The sequence below is a fragment of the Haliotis rubra genome, unplaced genomic scaffold, assembly GCF_003918875.1.
Source record: "Haliotis rubra isolate DU_JTF1 unplaced genomic scaffold, ASM391887v1 Scf164, whole genome shotgun sequence".
NCBI classification, from domain to species: Eukaryota; Metazoa; Mollusca; class Gastropoda; order Lepetellida; family Haliotidae; genus Haliotis; species Haliotis rubra.
Window position 1 is genome coordinate 364,113 of NW_025765603.1, and position 8,426 is coordinate 372,538.

Consider the following 8,426-nt stretch of genomic DNA (forward strand, 5'->3'; position numbering starts at 1 on the left):
TGTCCTCTATGACGATCCCACTACTGTCAGATACACGTCCTCTATGACGTTCCCACTACTGTCAGATACATGTCCTCTATGACGTTCCCACTACTGTCAGATACATGTCCTCTATGACTCTCCCACTACTGTCAGATACATGTCCTCTATGACGCTCCCACTACTGTCAGATACACGTCCTCTATGACGTTCCCACTACCGTCAGATACATGTCCTCTATGACGATCCAACTACTGTCAGATACACGTCCTCTATGACGTTCCCACTACTGTCAGATACACGTCCTCTATGACGTTCCCACTACTGTCAGATACATGTCCTCTATGACGTTCCCACTACCGTCAGATACATGTCCTCTATGACTCTCCCACTACTGTCAGATACATGTCCTCTATGACGCTCCCACTACTGTCAGAAACATGTCCTCTATGACGCTCCCTCTACTGTCAGATACATGTCCTCTATGACGCTCCCACTACTGTCAAATACATGTCCTCTATGACGCTCCCTCTACTGTCAGATACATGTCCTCTATGACGCTCCCACTACTGTCAGATACATGTCCTCTATGACGCTCCCACTACTGTCAGATACATGTCCTATATGTCGTTCCCACAACTGTCAGATACATGTCCTCTATGTTTCTCCCACTACTGTCAGATACATGTCCTCAATGACACTCCTTACTACTGTCAGATACATGTCCTCTATGACGCTCCCACTACTGTCAGATACATGTCCTCTAAGACGCTCCCTTTACTGTCAGATACATGGCCTCTATGACTCTCCCTCTACTGTCAGATACATGTCCTCTATGACGCTCCCACTATTGTCAGATACATGTCTCTATGACACTCCACTACCGTCAGATACATGTCCTCTATGACGCTCCCACTACTGTCAGATACACGTCCTCTATGACGTTCCCACTACCGTCAGATACATGTCCTCTATGACGATCCCACTACTGTCAGATACATGTCCTCTATGACGTTCCCACTACTGTCAGATACATGTCCTCTATGACGTTCCCACTACTGTCAGATACATGTCCTCTATGACTCTCCCACTACTGTCAGATACATGTCCTATATGACGCTCCCACTACTGTCAGATACATGTCCTCTATGACGCTCCCTCTACTGTCAGATACATGTCCTCTATGACGCTCCCTCTACTGTCAGATACATGTCCTCTATGACGCTCCCTCTACTGTCAGATACATGTCCACTATGACGCTCCAACTACTGTCAGATACATGTCCTCTATGACGCTTCCACTACTGTCAGATACATGTCCTCCATGTCGTTCCCACAACTGTCAGATACATGTCCTCTATGTCTCTCCCACTACTGTCAGACACATGTCCTCTATGACGCTCCCACTACTGTCAGATGCATGTCCTCTATGACGCTCCCACTACTGTCAGATACACGTCCTCTATGACGCTCCCACTACTGTCAGATACATGTCCTCTATGACACTCCCACTACTGTTAGATACATGTCCTCTGTGACGTTCCCACTACTGTCAGATACATGTCCTCTATGACACTCCCACTACTGTCAGATACATGTCCTCTATGTCTCTCCCACTACTGTCAGATACATGTCCTCTATGACGCTCCCACTACTGTCAGATGCATGTCCTCTATGACACTGCCACTACTGTCAGATACATGTCCTCTATGACACTCCCACTACTGTCAGATACATGTCCTCTATGACGCTCCCTCTACTGTCAGATACATGTCCTCTATGACGCTCCCTCTACTGTCAGATACATGTCCTCTATGACGCTCCCACTACTGTCAGATACATGTCCTCTAAGACGCTCCCTTTACTGTCAGATACATGGCCTCTATGACTCTCCCTCTACTGTCAGATACATGTCCTCTATGACGCTCCCACTATTGTCAGATACATGTCTTCTATGACACTCCCACTACCGTCAGATACATGTCCTCTATGACGCTCCCACTACTGTCAGATACACGTCTCTCATGACGTTCCCACTACCGTCAGATACATGTCCTCTATGACGATCCCACTACTGTCAGATACACGTCCTCTATGACGTTCCACTACTGTCAGATACATGTCCTTCTATGACGTTCCCACTACTGTCAGATACATGTCCTCTATGACTCTCCCCACTACTGTCAGATACATGTGTCTCTATGACGCTCCCACTACTGTCAGATACATGTCCTCTATGACGCTCCCTCTACTGTCAGATACATGTCCTCTATGACGCTCCCTCTACTGTCAGATACATGTCCTCTATGACGCTCCCTCTACTGTCAGATACATGTCCACTATGACGCTCCGACTACTGTCAGATACATGTCCTCTATGACGCTTCCACTACTGTCAGATACATGTCCTCCATGTCGTTCCCACAACTGTCAGATACATGTCCTCTATGTCTCTCCCACTACTGTCAGACACATGTCCTCTATGACGCTCCCACTACTGTCAGATGCATGTCCTCTATGACGCTCCCACTACTGTCAGATACACGTCCTCTATGACGCTCCCACTACTGTCAGATACATGTCCTCTATGACACTCCCACTACTGTTAGATACATGTCCTCTGTGACGTTCCCACTACTGTCAGATACATGTCCTCTATGACACTCCCACTACTGTCAGATACATGTCCTCTATGTCTCTCCCACTACTGTCAGATACATGTCCTCTATGACGCTCCCACTACTGTCAGATGCATGTCCTCTATGACACTGCCACTACTGTCAGATACATGTCCTCTATGACACTCCCACTACTGTCAGATACATGTCCTCTATGACGCTCCCACTACTGTCAGATACATGTCCTCTATGACGCTCCCTCTACTGTCAGATACATGTCCTCTATGACGTTCTCACTACTGTCAGATACATGTCCTCTATGACACTCCCACTACTGTCAGATACATATCCTCTATGACGCTCCCTCTACTGTCAGATACATGTCCTCTATGACGTTCCCACAACTATCTGATACATGTCCTATATGACGCTCCCACTACTGTCAGATACATGTCCTCTATGACACTCCCACTACTGTTAGATACATGTCCTCTATGACGCTCCCACTACTGTCAGATATATGTCCTCTATGACACTCCCACTACTGTCAGATACATGTCCTCTATGACGATCCAACTACTGTCAGATACATGTCCTCTATGACGCTCCCACTACCGTCAGATACATGTCCTCTATGACTCTCCAACTACTGTCAGATACATGTCCTCTATGACGCTCCCTCTACTGTCAGATACATGTCCTCTATGATCCACACTGTCCTCTTTGACGCTCCTACTGTCCTCTGACGCTCCCACTACTGTCAGATACATGTCCTCTATGACGCTCCCACTACTGTCAGATACATGTCCTCTATGACGCTCCAGCTACTGTCAGATACATGTCCTCTATGACGCTCCAGCTACTGTCAGATACATGTCCTCTATGACGCTCCCACTACCGTCAGATACATGTCCTCTATGACGCTCCCACTACTGTCAGATACATGTCCTCTATGACGCTCCCTCTACTGTCAGATACATGTCCTCTATGACACTCACACTACTGTCAGATACATGTCCTCTATGACACTCCCACAACTGTCAGATACATTTCCTCTATGACACTCCAGCTACTGTCAGATACATGTCCTCTATGACACTACCACTACTGGTAGATACATGTCCTCTATGACACTCACACTACTGTGTGATACATGTCCTCTATGACGCTCCCACAACTGTCAGATACATGTCCTCAGTGACTCTCCCACTACTGTCAGATACATGTCCTCTACGACACTTCCACTACTGTCAGATACATGTCCTCTATGACGCTCCCACTGCTGTCAGATACATGTCCTCTATGACGCTCCAACTACTGTCAGATACATGTCCTCTATGACGCTCCCACTACTGCCAGATACACGTCCTCTATGACACTCCCACTACTGTCAGATACATGTCCTCTATGACACTCCCACTACTGTCAGATACATGTCCTCTATGACGCCCCCACTACTGTCAGATACATGTCCTCTATGACGCTGCCACTACTGTCAGAAACACGTCCTCTATGACACTCCAACTACTGTCAGATACATGTCCTCTATGACGCTCCCTCTACTGTCAGATACATGTCCTCTATGACGCCCCCACTTCTGTCAGATATATGTCCTCTATGACACTGACATCTCGTCTTCAGTGAGATATGACAATTTTTAGGCCTGTTTTGTTGATGGGGATATGTTTCACGTTTAACTGGTTTCTGGACAAAAGCATATGGTTTTCACAGTGGACGGAAGGATTTGAGACAATGATAGCATAATTACTGGTAACGAGCATCCGATGTTATACACACACAGCGACAAGGACAGATTAAGGGCCCTGTTTCACAAAGCTATCGTAGCGCTACGACTGTGGTACCTCCTATACTGTAACACAGACTTACCACATGAATACAATATCTTATATAAAATATTTAGCAAATTTGATGACGCATATTGCGTTGATTTTGGTCCATTCTCTACATGTTAATGCATCCTGAAATTATACTGAACGCCCAGTGTATTAACTGGAAACTGATAATTTGGATCCGTAATAATGATGTTCAATGGTGGGTCTGACATTGGTCGATTCCCTACTCACTCACTCACTCACTCGGGGGCGGTGGGGTAGTCTAGTGGTTAAGATGTTGGCGCGTCACGCCGAAGACCCGGGTTCGATAATTTAAAACACATAGCTGTTTATTCAACCGTGTATTGTTAACAATGACTGCGATTTTGAAATGTCAGGGCTGAAAGAGATAATAAAACAGAAAAATATATTCAAAATGTTTTTATTCCTATGGTATTTGGTTATGAATTATTTCAATATAACATCAATATCCTGTTTTTCTCACAGGTCGATCATGCAATCATGCATGGAGATAAACAGCCAAAGTATAGCAGTGGAAATGCTAGCTCTCTCTCTGCTAAACTTGGCGTGGAACCCTACTTTTATCAACTTCTTTGCAAATGATAGAAAACAAAATCCACCACCAATGTGAGTTTGCTGGGACACCAAAAATGGGCTTTACACTTTACACCCTTGTGGGGAAACGATCCCGGGTATTCGGCGTGACGAGTGAACGGGCCACTAATCCAGAGCGATTAATGTTTCTCTTTGTCAGCTGCAGATGAATGGCATCTCATTCCTTTATGTGGATATTGACTGATACATTCCCCGAACAAGGTCATAGCCTGATATTGTTGCTATAACTTTAGTCTGTTTTAATTTTAATATTTGCATTTTGTTTTCATTTATTTTTGTTATGGCATTCAACAGAATCATTTGTTTTGCCGTGAAGTGTAATGAGACAGACAACATACACTAAGTCGCACTCAGGGCGTGTGTGTGAAATATGATACACGTTGGCAATCTATAAAATGTCTAGATATTACAATCATGTTATAAATTCACTAAGTATAAGCATTCTGTTAAGTTTCAAAATGCATACAAATATGATAGTAAACTAATTAGGATTATAAGACAAAATATGAAGACGCACATTGACTTATTTCAGTCCTAACATTTTTTTACCACTGGCAGATGGTTAAACTTAAACTGTTTTCATTTGTTATCAAAATAGTGCCATTTAATACAACATTCAGATTGACTAGTAGTGAACATAAGCTCACAACTCTCCCCAAGACTCCCCATGTTCTTAGTTAGCCTTACTTTCAAAACAATGCTATTATATCAGGCTTGACACCAAATTCAAGGTCGAATTATTTCTTAAATCAAATTCTACGTCCAATGACGTTAACTTTTTCATTACTATTAAATCAAAATGTTACATCAAACTTTTATCCAATTGAATATTTTTTTATAAGAAACCAAATTATTCATCAAAGTCTACATAATTTTACAACAAAATCAACATAAGATTATCGAGTAAAAAGATTTCATCTATGTTGATCAGTCTATACTTATACTATCAATTGCGGATGAGGGTGGCGCAGCAGAGGTAACGAACCAGTCATGAATTCTGGGATATCATCCGGGTACTCACTGGAGAAAAACAACAACAAAAGCAACAACCAGTCCACGGACATTGCTCTCGATCACTGGCCCTTTAAACCACTACACCACACCACCGCCGTGGAGACTCCTGACAACGAATCGCGCACAGACCACTTAGCCATTCTGTCTCATTATACATCATACTCTCTCTCTCTCTCTCTCTCTCTCTCTCTCTCTCTCTCTCTCTCTCTCTCTCTCTCTCTCTCTCTCTCTCTCTCTCTCTCTCTCTCTCTCTCTCTCTCTCTCTCTCTCTTCTCTCTCTCTCTCTTGGTTGGTTCGGTCTTGGTTGGCTCTCTCTCTCTCTCTCTCTCTCTCTCTCTCTCTCTCTCTCTCTCTTGGTTGGCCTGCTCTCTCCTCTCTCTCTCTTCTCTTGGTTGGTTGGCTCTCTCTCTCTCTCTCTCTCTCTCTCTCTCTCTCTCTCTCTCTCTCTCTCTCTCTCTCTCTCTCTCTCTCTCTCTCTCTCTCTCTCTCTCTCTCTCTCTCTCTCTCTCTCTAGTGGTTAAAGGTTAATTAACGCCGCACTCAGCTGGACCAGTCAATACAGTGATCAACATCATGGGCATCGATCTACGTAATTGGGATACGATGACAGGTGTTAAACAAGTCAGCGAGCCTGACCACCCCATCCCGTTAGTCGCCTCTTACAAGCATGGGTTGCCAATTCTAACCAAGATGTTCACGGGTATTTGTGGGACAGGTCTGAAGTGCCAGAAACTCTCAGTAATCAAGCTGCCAAAGCTGTCACCCATCCAAGGACTCTCCGTGACCACATCTTGCATATGACAGAACATATATCCGGCTGTCCAAACAACAACAGAGAAAAGGGGGGGGGATATATATTTTAAAATATGTTTTTAATTAATAACTCATTTAATGCTTCGGAAACACATGTTTAATAAACGTAGATGAAGAAAACCCACTTTGTCTGATTTTTATGAGTATAGAAGGGTAATGGTAATGTTGTTTGTCACACCGAGGATACAGCTTACAACGGCGGGGAAAGTTCAAATAAGAAAACATGTCACGATGGAATAAAAGTGTTAGAAGAGGAACACTACAAAACACAGACGGACTTTATGGACATCGACACGCATTTATCATCAGTATAATTATCGCAAACATCAACAAGTACATTATTTTCTCCTTCATCTTAATACTTAAGATCAGACATCGCAATTTTTAAGTCAATACTGTACAAGGCTGTGTACACAATGTTCTTAAAACCACACGTGAATACACGTGACCGCTTTATAGTGTTGTTATCTGTTTTCTCAGATTACACAGGCAATGTGTCATGCTTGAGGCCAGTACTGAGTCACGTAATTGTAAGGTATTCCCTTCGATAAGGATGTGTGTGTCATCCCTAGTGTGTTTCAGTCATTAAATAGGCAGTTTTTGTCTCATCCTCGATAATCAAGGGTAATATGTCTCTTATGCATGGATAACTACCCTGGATACATGTAGCTTCGAGCCTGATTCCACTAATTCAACGTTAGAATAAACGTCCAAATAGATTACTCATAAGCTCGACAGAAATTATGGGCTTGCACTGGTTGAGATGGTGATGTTCTAAACGAAGCAAAGAGAGAGTGAGCAAAGATTTACGCCGGTTTTATAGCTTCCATGTGGGGAATCGAACCAGGGTCTTCGGTTTGAAGAGCGAACGCTTTAACCACCAGGGTACCCCGGCGCCTTATACGAAGCAATGCGAGTGAATGGATGACTTTTACAGCAGAACCAATGCAAGTCATGGGCATACAGCATCAAGACAGATTGTACATACCATATACTGCTTGTTGGTATAGTGAGTGAGTTTAGTTTTACGCCGCACTCAGCAATATTCCAGCTATATGGCGGCGGTCTGTAAATAATCGAGTCTGGACCAGACAATCCAGTGATCAACAGCATGAGCATCGATCTGCGCAATTGGGAACCGATGACATGTGTCAACCAAGTCAGCGAGCCTGACCACCCGATCCCGCTAGTCGCCTCTTACGACAAGCATGGGTTACGGAAGGCCAGTATTCTAACCCGGACCTTCACGGGTCGGGGTGGGTCATGAGAAAATGGTCAGTTTATACTAAAATATGAAGAGCAGTTTGTCTTTCCGTGACATTCACAAAGACAAGAATGTAATGATGGATCTGAATGTAAGATACAAGAAATGGTTATTTGACGATGGTATATTTTATACCAAAAGTTATGTTTTGTATCTAAGTTTTCAGCCCAATGACTCTCAAATCCAATTTTCAAATTATGCTTTCTTTTGCTTTCTTTTTGAGGCTTAGAATCAGTAAATCAATCTTAATTAGGAAATTCAATTATGCTTAT